General features: G+C 45.8%; 1 pseudogene; it reads left to right on the top strand.

Annotated features, from left to right (window-relative positions):
• Positions 1 to 7,467: 7,467 nt before the first annotated feature.
• The window catches only part of LOC136357018 (uncharacterized), a 35,150-nt pseudogene continuing 30,809 nt past the window's right edge, over positions 7,468 to 11,808 (top strand).

Below are 11,808 nucleotides of genomic sequence, written 5' to 3'. Positions count from 1 at the left end.
ATGTATTTGCTTACCATGAATATGTTAGGCAGTAGCAACCCCAAAAGTACATGTTGGCTTCCATCCTAATGTTGTTGCCTCCTTTTATTTACCTTATTGGTCACGCTGGTCGGTGTCCAGCTTTCCCTTTTAGTTGGATTTTGAAATATTTGATATCCCCATTCACCATTTCTTCGTAATCCATTGAGTTCTTTATGGACCCATTGCAGGTGAATATTTGGCTTAACGGAGTGCATATGGTTGAACATGGACTTGCTATGCATTATTCCATGGGTGATGTAAGATTCTTTTAATTGAACCATACATTTTGTTGCTTGTTGTGGAACTATTGTTTGATTCTGGAAGCAGAGTATCTAAGACTCTGGTATTAGGTTGAACCTAAGATGAACTATTGTTTGAATACTGTTGTATTCTGATTAGGGCTGTCAATGAGCCGAGCTCGAGCGAGCTCATTTGCCCAAGTTCGAGCTCGACACATGCTCGAGCCGAGCATATTGCACCTTCGAGCTCTTAGGCAAGCTCGGTTTGAGCTCGAGCTCGGTTACCGAGCTCGGCCTAACCGAGCTCGGCCATAAGTAGTATAATATATATTTTAATAATAATCTGTTGATAAGTATAATTATTTTCTAGTTAATCACACTAATAACAGAGTAAAAAATGATTAAAATAAATATATTGTGCTAACACATGCTAATTTATTGTGTAAATAGATACATACACACACATATATATATATATATATATATATCTATTAGTTTATTATATTAAAGAGGTGAACATGCAATATAAACTATACACAGTCAAGCTCGCCCAGGCTCGGTAGAAGCTCGAGCTCGGCTCGGTAAAGCTCGCAAGCTTTTGCTCAGGCTTGGGTTCAGCTCGTTTGGTACTCGGGCCGAGCTCAAATCGAGCCTAGGACGAGCCAAGCTCGAGCTGCTCGCGAGCCTCGAGCTTTTTTGATAGCCCTAATTCTGATTGTATCTGTTATGTTATTAGTTGAATCTGAGATGGTATCTATTATTAGGTTTGAATCTGAGATGGTATGAAAAATTGGATTGAATTTGGTGGGCTCAAATTTAATGGGCCCGTTTAGTGGGCTTTGAACTGATAGTTCGTTGAAAATATGGGCCAGTTTTGAATTGGGCCTAGTTCTAAAATGAACCTATTTTAAAATGGGCTAGTTCTAAAAAATAATGGGCTGCTGTTAAATAATTAATGGACCAATGTAAAAAATTAATGGGCTGTTAAAAAATTAATGGGTCGTCAAAAAAATAATGGGACGTTTGAAAATATTTGCTGACGTTAGCTGCTACGTCATCAGTGACACGTCATCACACATGTGTCAACGACCACGTCACCTGCTATGTTGGCCACCACGTGGCAACCATATGTGACGTAAGGTCGGGCCTGGCTGGACTACACGAGCCCAAAAACATTTTATGACGGTTAAAAAACGTCATAGATTGTACTGATCCATGACGATTTCGGAGAAAACATCGGCAGATTTAATCTGTGACGCTCAATAGATGATGGTAAGTAGAATCGTCACAGACAAATTTCTGTGACGAATTTTCAGTGATCCATGATGAATTTTTTTGTCATAGATAAAATAGATTCTTGAAGTGAAAACTAATGATTCGAAAACCGGTATGTCTAGACTTTATCAAGCCCTAGATCGATTGATTGATACAGGTAACAATCTGGATCTTTATTGCATACAGTTGAACAAGGCTCCAAAGGGGATTTCTTTACATAAAATAATAGGGGAATTTACAAGCTTGTGGCTAACTAATCCAACAGAAGCTATAGAGGGACTCAACATGAATGTTTTACTTAGACTTAAACCATCTAACTAATCTAGACTTGAGAACTAGGTTGAAATGAGACTAACTTATATGATTGAACTCCCAGCTTCGGCAAGAACATCAAATTGACTCTGAAAAGGAGGGGTTGAAGCAAGAGTTGTACTCAGCAAGCTATTATATTGAGTAATGAATGCATGAAATAATAGTAATTGAGTAGGGCTATATTAAGTTGTAGAAAGCAGAGAATGTAGAAGAAGAAAGCCTGTGATGTTTGAAATGTGTCAGTATTTAATAAAATCTTGAATTAGGTTTCTAACCAAGATGCCATAGTGAGTCCCGATGCCCGATAACAACGAGCACGGCTATTCGAATAGTTTAAAGGATACTCATACTGCAGTAGATGTGCGCTTGCCAAACACATTAGCCTTGTCATGACAAAGCTTTTCGGTTTCTAACATCAGTGGTACCTGTTCCATGTACTCTAGTGTAACGCCCCGATTTTCGTTCAGGATTAAAAATCATTAAATAATGCATTTTTTAGGAATTAAATAAAAGTTAAAGCAATTTAATCATGTGACATTATTGAGGGAATTAAAAATTTTCCTTTAAAAATCATGGCCGAGGATATTTTGTAATATTCTTTGTGCCGTGATATATTCTCTGGAATTTCCCTCTAATTTTCGGATTTCTATTAATCAATTAAATAAAAAGAAAACAAATAAAATTTCCCCTCTTTGTCTTTGGGCCACTCCCGGCCCAATCCCCCTCCTTTTCCCCTTTTTCCACTCCAGCCATGCCTCTCTCCTCCCTTCTCCTCTTGGGCCGGCCCCTCTCCCTCGCCCCGCTCGGCCTCCTTCCTCTAAGTCTTTTTTGCCTCCGTCTCCCGTCTCCTCTCTCTTTCCCTCGCCGACAGGTGGACCCGTGGCCCCACCTGTCAGCCCCATCCCCAACCTCCAGCCGCCATGGCATCCACCCCACATCGCCACCAATAGACCTCGTCGCCCACTTTCCCTCCTCTCCTCCCCCACTCCTCCCTGCAAAATCAGCGCTGAAGCACCGCCACTTCGCCGAAGTCAGCGCTCTACCCCGTCGCCGGTGCCCCACCTCTCCCCACCACTGTCGTGCCCTCCCCGACCCTATAAATGCCACCCTCGACCTCCTCCCTCCTTTTTCCCCAATTTCCCGAGCTCACCATGCCCCTACCGTGGTCCCCACGTTGAACCGTGTGCCGCCACTCTCCGGAGCCCTCCAACCATGTGCCGCCACCGCTCCCGCCGTCGCCGTGCTGCGCCACTGCCACCACCAGCTTCGCCGCGTGGTGCCGCACCCCGGCCTCAGCTCCGTTTCCCCATTCCATCGCCAGAACCACCACCCCATTGCCAACCCGAACCACCACCGCAATTCGCCGCCTCCAGCCGCCCGCCACCACCGCTTCAACCAACGCCGCGGCTCACTGCTTGCGCCATTGGCTTCGCGGTTGCAAGAGCAAGGCCGGCCGCCACCTCATTTGCCCAGTCTACTGACGGAAACACCTCTTTCGCCATCGACCGAAGGCCGCCGCCGCGTTTGTCGCCTCCGGCAGCACTGTGTCGCCTCTCCGGTCGACTCCGCACCATGTCGCCGCCTCCTTCGGCTTCACGGGAGGGAGGGCCAGCTCGGTGTCCACCCCTTTTAGCCGGAAACCCGCCAGAGCTCCATCACCCTCTCTCGTTGGTAAGCTCCGCCGCTCTTCACCGTCCTTGGCATTGTTTCCTCGCCGCTCCGATCATCCATTTCCCTCCCTAATGCCTCCAATCGATTCCCCAGGTCCTGTCAGCTCTCGGCCGCCCCTCCTCCTTCACCAAGAGCCTCCTAATCGCCGTTGTCGTCATCTTGCTCTGCACCGTCCGCCACTTCTGGTGAGGACCCCTACTCTGTCCTCCTTTTCATCTTCGCTGGCCGTGCCACGCCGCCGCTTTTCCGCGTGCGCCGCCACCGCTCGTGAGCACCGCCGCCCTCTAGCCGCTCGCCGCCGTCCTGCGTCGCCGGCTGCCACCGCCGTATCGCTGTTTGGTCGGCCCGGCCGGCGAGCCGGCCTCTCCTTCGCTGTGGCCTCCTGATCCCCTTCAGGCTGATCCGGGCCATCCACGGGGCGTCCGCCGTGGCCGCCCGTGGCCCCGCCGCGTCGGCACCACATCGTCGCCACCTCGCCTTGCCTTGCCACTGTGGCCGCCATGTGACTCGTGGGGCCCGCCCGTCAGCACCACCCTTTGATGATGTCAGCAACGACCCTTTTCCTTTGTAAAAATAATTATTAATTGCGTCATAATTCGGATTTAATTATAGAAATTAATTTAAATGGCTCAAAACTTCTAAAATTCATAACTAATTCATACGAACTCCAAATTGAGCCATTCAAGTTGCAAAATTAATCTAAAATTGAGCTCTACATGTTTGTTTACTATTTATGTACTGTTTACATGGTTTTTATTAGAGTTTTTCCTCATTTTGCGTGCCAGCGTGTAGTTTCCTTCGTTTCGGAAGATCGCGGTCGCAAGGATCAGAGTTCAGAAGATTGTTTTGAAGAAGCAAGGCAAGTCACACATCCCCCCTTGAACATATTGAGCCTACTCTACAAACGTTTTACCGTTTGTAAATAAATATGCATGTTTTGCTAATTACATGGGAATAGGGTTTACCTATTTACTCGCTTGTGCCATATTACTTGATATCTGTCCTTTGCGAACCTTCGATGATAAATCGACTAGCTTGTGTTACTTGTGTTAACTCAGGTAGAATTATTTATGCTTAGCCATGCTTAATTACCACTAAAATTAAGTGGCCATGTTTCATTGGTCATAATTATCCAATTAAAATGCGACTGAGTGGTGTCCTGTGGGTGCATGGTTTTACTAGTCGCACCCATGGCAATTAATGACCGGTTCGCGGGATGCACTGGAAGACTTACCGCGCTTACCACAAGCGGGAATGGGTAACTGCTTGATTTGAAGTATAGCTTTCCTCTGGTTGACGTACCCTGGCTAGGGTGGGCGTGATGGAGTTTGGATGCGCCCTGCGACGGCCTTTGCGGCTTCCGGATCGACCGTGGTACGAGGGGGGCTGCCCGTTGCCTGCTGGGGATGGGGGTGAAACGTGTGGTTTGGTGCGATTGGTCAGAGGTGGTTATATGAAGGGTCTTGTCACAATCACTCAACATGGTGACGTGTCCGGCCAGGCGCGGTGACATGCCGGTGGGTTGTGTCTTGTGGGTACAGTTGTGCACCTCTAGCCAGAGTAAAACAATTCGAATAGCCATGCCTGCGGTTTTGGGCAATCGACCAGAATCACCGTGATTAATCTCACCAAATAAATCGATCCAATGCACTGTGTGGTTCAGGTGGGATGGTTGGGCCTGTACAACGTGCTGTAGCGTTGTTCAGTAGAGATTTAATATTATCTTAATTAACCAACTGCTTTACTGTTTTGCGCAATAAAATGCTTTACAACTTCCTTTATGCAAATTGCCACAAACCTCTCTTTGTATCCCCTTGCACAAGTGCATCATTTGTGTGGCTTGCTGAGTACGGTAGTTGTACTCAGCCTTGCTATTTCTCCCTTTTTTAGAAGTGTAGTGCTTCTGAGCTAAAGACGAAGTTAGTAGACCAAGGCTTAGACCCCAGTTGAGTTTTGCCTGTGGAGTGGAGCTGAAGTCCCGCTAGGATCGCCTTTTCCGCTGCTGTCGTTCCCTTTTGGTGTGAGGACTAAGCGCCTCTTATGTAAGTATATACGCTTTATTTACGTATCTATCTGTACATTATTTTGTTGTTTTGTGTGCCCTGACTGATTCCTGGACAGGGATTTAATTCCTCGAGGACGAGCTGCTCAAAAATAGGGGAGTAATGTCCTGGGCTTTAGGCCAGGCGTCCTAGGCCCATTGGATAGGCTTAGGGTTTGTTAGGATTAGATTAAGTGGTCCTCCATCTATAGAAGGAGGGATCCTATCATAGGTCAATTAGGCAATAGATCAAGATTTAATTTAGTGCCCATCGGCCTGCCTTCTCAGTGCGATGGAGAGCGTCGCGCCGTTTAGGTTTAGGACTGTTTCTTGTCATTTCATCTACTATAATCCAATCTATCCCCACTCATCCCGATTCTTCTCCACATAATCCTTGCTCGTGACATGTTCCTTTCTTTTGTTATTTAATTATTTAGTCTAAGTTATATTTCCATCTTTGCAGGTTCATTGTTTAGTATTTATACTAAGTGCTCTAGTACTAGGACTCCGGATAGAGAAGGAAGTTCTTGCGCAAGTATTAGAGTAATAATTAATAACTTAGGCGTAGTGTCTAGGTTAGAGATTACCTTTGTTTGTTGTGTATCCCACGGATTTGTCAGAGATAGGCGGCAGGTTGTGACAGCCCTGAATTCCGTCCTCGTAATCCTCCACGTTCGGATACATCATAGAGCTATAGCCAGAACCACGTTGGCAGACCAGCAGGGTCGGTGCCCGAAGCAACAGATAGGGAATTACCTTGCTTAGCGTAGATAATTAAAGCACATAGAAAGTCCTCTCTAGCCTGCCTACCTATAATTGTTGTCCTTGGATCATCTTAGCCTTAGATAGATTACACACGTTCCTTGAGTTCGATATCCTTTTGGGGTCACCCGAAGGTGAAGTGCTACAGCGGTATTCCGTGCGCTTGCGGATTTATCTGTGGTCATAAGAAATACCAACAAGCATTTCTAGCGCCGTTGCCGGGGAACGGTTGCTAATTTATCCGAGTCTAGGTCATCCTCGTATCTTTATTTTCATTTCTTCTTCTTTTATTCCTTTCCTTGATGGAGCAACCCACAATTCAAAACCTTTCTGCTCCTCGGGCGGATCTTTGTGAGCCGTCCTGTTCTTAAGAACCAATCCTATCCGATGGCTACAAAATCAGTCCTGGCTATATAGCCATGGTTCAAGAGAAAACCTTCTCTGGTAGTATCGGTGAAAACCCATACCTCCATCTTCGGGACTTTGAACTAGTGTGTTCATGCCTATCCATTGTAGGCATGACGCATGAAACTCTTAAGTGGAAATTGTTTCCTTTTTCTCTTGGACATGAAGCGAAGCAATGGTACACTCTGTCTGTCAAGAAATTCTACGGTGAAAGGGAGGAACTAAAGTGCAATTTTTGCCTTACTTTCTTTCCATTAACCCGTGTAATCAATCTTCGTGGAATGAGAAGGAATCTCTCGGTGCAGCATAGGCCAGGTTCTCACTGTTAATTCAGTCTGGCCTAGACTTGTCTTTACCCAACCATGTGTTGTTACAACATTTTCGGTACGGGTTAGACAAGGAGTCTTCTGAAAATCTCGATATTTCTGCCGGAGGATCATTCGCACACAAGACAACCGCCGAAGGAAGAGAATTCTTACATTTGATCTCAGAGAATGATTCTTTCGGATGAAGCGAAGCCGTCCCGGAGGTTGAGATTATCCATGAGGAATCTCTGCATGTGGAGTTGGAACCCGACTCAACTGTCGAATCCTCATCCTAGTTCATCCTTCAGAAATTCCATTCCAATTCGAGCAGGAGCTTTTCGAAGATTATGGAAACACCTCAAATTATTCCCGCGAGAAGAGACCACCGACCAAGGTCAAGTCTAATGATCCTCTCGATAAAGCTATGCTTAAAGAGATGGTGAAGAAGTTGACCACCATCATGAGTAACGAATGGTTAAGGGAAGGTGAGCTCTCATATGAATCGATTCAGATCCGATGCCCCACCTCAACCATTATGTGTTTCATTGGAGGTAATTTGGTCCGTGCTCTGTATTATGTCCGCAACATTTGCACTCGATTGCTTAGGGGACAAACCGTTGGAACCAACCGTCAAGACCTTCCAAATTTCCACAAACTCTACTACCGAAGGTTTAGGGATTATCTCTGGAGTGCCCACACTGCCCAACAACATTGAGGTCATCTTAGATTTCCATGTGTTTGACATATCTGATTTCGACATACTCATAGGCCATCCCAACTCTTAGATGTGCCCGAAACCAGTGTCCTCAACCTGAAAATAGGAAGAATCGCCACCTCCATCCCTATGTTGCAATCAACCAATTCTTTGACGGAGTCTCTTCCTGTTCCTGAGCCAATTGAGGAAGTGATGGCCGTTTCTCCATTCAAGGCCCAGAGTCTATTTTCGATGAATCCATTGAAGAATTCAATGAAGGGGAGGATAAATATGGGGAAACGATTGATTTGCCAAAAACGGATCAGCCGTCACAAGCCCCAATTGAGCTAAAGCCCTTACCTTTAGGCCTACGCTATTCATTTTTGAACGGCGATGCGGAGTCTCCTGTCATTATAAGTGACAAACTCTCTAAGAGGGAGACGACCCAACTTATCGCCGTTTTAGAAAAGCATCATAGTTTTTGGCTATTCCCTCCAAGACTTGAAAGGCATCAGTCCGACCCTTTGCACTCATCGCATTCCCTTAGAACCGTCTTGCACTCCATCTAGGGAACCTCAGAGGAGGTTGAATAATTCGATGAGGGAGGTCGTCAAAAAGGAAGTCTTGAAACTCCTACATGCCGGGATTATCTATCCCGTGCCATATAGCGAGTGGGTTAGCCCTGTCCAAGTAGTGCCTAAGAAGGGAGGCATGACAGTCGTTGAAAACTCGAACAACGAGTTGATCCCGCAATGAACCGTAACAGGATGGAGAATGTGCATTGACTATAGGAAACTCAACAAGGCTACTAAGAAGGATCACTTTCCACTGCCTTTCATTGATGAAATGCTTGAGCGGTTGGCGAACCATCCCTTTTTTTGTTTCCTTGATGGGTATTCTGGTTATCATCAAATCCCCATCCATCCTGATGATCAAAGTAAGACCACGTTCACGTGCCCGTACGGAACGTATGCATATCGCAAAATGTCGTTCGGGTTGTGCAATGCACCCGCGTCATTTCAAAGATGCATGATGTCTATTTTCTCTGACATGATCGAGGATATCATGGAAGTCTTCATGGATGATTTTTGAGTCTATGGTAAAACTTTCGATCAGTGTCTGTTGAATTTAGATAGGGTCTTACAAAGATGTCAGGAAAAGGACTTGGTACTTAATTGGGAAAAGTGCCACTTCATGGTGCGTGACGGAATAGTCCTGGGACATCAAATCTCCGAAAGGGGAGTTGAGGTGGACAGAGCAAAAATCGAAGTAATTCGACAGGTTCCACCTCCTGTCAATGTCAAGGGAGTCCGTAGCTTCTTGGGTCATGCGGGGTTCTACAGGCGCTTAATAAAGGATTTCTCCAAAATCGCTAGAGCCCTAACCGCCTTGCTAGCTAAGGATGTTCCGTTTGACTTTGATGATCAGTGTATGAAATCCTTCAAAATCCTTAATGAATCACTCATCTCAGCACCAATCATCCAACCCCCTGATTGGTCACTGCCGTTTGAAATCATGTGCGATGCTAGTGATTTTGCTGTGGGAGCTGTTCTTGGGCAAACTAAGGATAGAAAACACCATGCTATTGCATATGCTAGTAAAACATTGACTGGAGCTCAGCTTAACTATGCCACAACTGAAAAAGAGCTCCTAGCCATAGTGTTTGCCATTGATAAATTCAGGTCATATTTAGTGGGAGCTAAGGTAATTGTTTACACTGACCATGCTGCACTAAAATACTTGCTCCCTAAAAAAGATTCAAAACGTCGGCTGATTAGGTGGATTCTTCTGCTCCAAGAGTTTGACATAGAGATTAAGGATAAAAAGAGAGTAGAGAATTCTATTGCAGATCATTTGTCGCGTATGCAAATCACTAACATGCACGAGCTACCGATAAATGACTATCTACGAGACGACATGCTATTGAAAGTCATAGACTCTGACTCATGGTATGCAACCATCGTCAACTTCATGGTCGCGGGGCATGTACCCCCGGGAGAAAATAAGAAGAGGTTGATCTACAAGAGCCGCGGGCACTTGTGGTATGCACCTTACCTGTACAGAGTCTGTTCAGACGGTCTACTACGAAGATGCGTTCCGGTAGATAAAGGCATGAAGATCATTGAGAAGTGTCATGCTGCCCCATATGGAGGTCACTATGGAGCATTCAGAACACACGCAAAGATCTGGCAGAGCGGATTCTTTTGGCCAACAATGTACGATGACACAAAGGAATTCGTTCGGAGATGCACAAGTTGCCAGAAGCATGGAGGAATCACTGCTCGCGATGCGATGCCACTTACATACAACCTTCAAGTCGAGTTATTTGATGTATGGGGCATCAATTTCATGGGACCTTTCCCAAAGTCCTATGATTGCAAGTATATCCTGGTGGCCGTTGACTATGTGTCCAAGTGGGTAGAGGCAATGCCATGCAGGGCCGCAGACGCCAAGCACGCCCGCCTGATGTTCCATGAGATTGTTCCATTTCTCAATTGCTCAGGATCGCATGGTAGACACTACAAAGACCCACAAGTACATGTATGGCTTTGAATAATTTGTTTGCATGATTATTAGTAAGGAAGTTATAACTCTGTTGTAGAGTCCTTAGCCTTCACTCGGGACGAGCAAAGGTTAAGTGTGGGGGTGTTGTTGACGATCCAAAAATCATAATATTTGACTGTCAATACTTGCATATAATGAAATAAAATATAGTATCCAACTTAGTGGTAGGTATTATTACTAATCATTTCCACTAGTGTTGGTGAAACATGTGTATGCATGTATTTTGAGGAGAAAACACATCCGTCATGCGACAAAATGCACCTCCGCGCATTCAGGACGCGTTTACACGGATTGGAGGCCCCATAAGTCAATTAAACAACTCCAAATGGGCCCAACTATCATGCCAATGGGCTGAGGGCCTCAAAATTAGTGTCCACGATGGAAAAACGGGCCGAACGGAGCCGTCCCGGGTTACCAGTTCGGCCGAACCCTTTTGGTGGCCGTTGATCGCCAAATTTTGTGTGGACGGCCCTGATTACTTCCTGATGGCTGTTCCAGGGTAGTTTGGTCATTTCGCATAGGCTGTAACCGTCATACCTGCCTATATAAGGAGTAGTTCACTCTCATTTCCGACACACAACTTTGAGCTAAATTACAAGAGGCTCTATTGTATCTTTTGTACATTAGAATATGATTGAGAGTGATGGGAAGCTCTGGAGGAGTGCCCAGAAGTTTGGCGCTCATCCGACTTCTACGTCGACGAGTGTAGCTTCGTAGGAGGAATTCGGGAGGAGTACCGGAGCTGTTGGTACACTCTGCTCCGGGTTCAGAGAACTTCTTCTATTAAGTAAACATTCGTGTTTCTTTCTTTTGTTATTTAATTATTTAGTCTAAGTAAGTTATATTTCCATCTTTGCAGGTTCATTGTTTAGTATTTATACTAAGTGCTCTAGTGCTAGGACTCCGGATAGAGAAGGAAGTTCCTGCGCTAGTATTAGAGTAGTAATTAATAACTTAGGCGTGGTGTCTATGTCAGAGATAACCATTGTTAGTTGTGTATCCCACGGATTTGTCAAAGGTAGGCGGCAGGTGGTGATAGTCCTGAATTCCGTCCTAGTAATCCACCAGGTTCGAATACATCATAGAGCTATAGCCGGAACCACGCTGGCAGACCAGCAGGGGTCGGTGCCTGAAGCAATAGATAGGGAATTACCTTGCTTAGCGTAGATAATTAAAGCACATAGAAAGTCCTCTCTAGCCTGCCTACCTATAGTTGTTGTCCTTGGATCGTCTTAACCTTAGATAGATTACACACGTTCCTTGAGTTCGATATCCTTTTGGGGTCACCCGAAGGTGAAGTGCTACAGCGGTATTCCGTGTGCTTGCAGATTTATCTGTGGTCGTAAGAAATACCAACACTCTCTCTCTCACTCTCTCACCTCTCTATCCTTTCTCACTCTCTCACCTCTCTCTTCTCTCCTGGGCACGGCCGGCGCGGGCACGGCCGGCGGCGGCCGGCTGCACCGCCTCACTTGGCGGCGGCTCGGCGGCATGCGTGCGTCGGCGACCGAGAGCGGT

The sequence above is a fragment of the Oryza sativa genome, chromosome 6, assembly GCF_034140825.1.
Source record: "Oryza sativa Japonica Group chromosome 6, ASM3414082v1".
Classification (NCBI taxonomy): Eukaryota; Viridiplantae; Streptophyta; class Magnoliopsida; order Poales; family Poaceae; genus Oryza; species Oryza sativa.
Note: the sequence above shows the minus strand (reverse complement) of the source record. Positions and strands in the feature narration are given on the sequence as shown.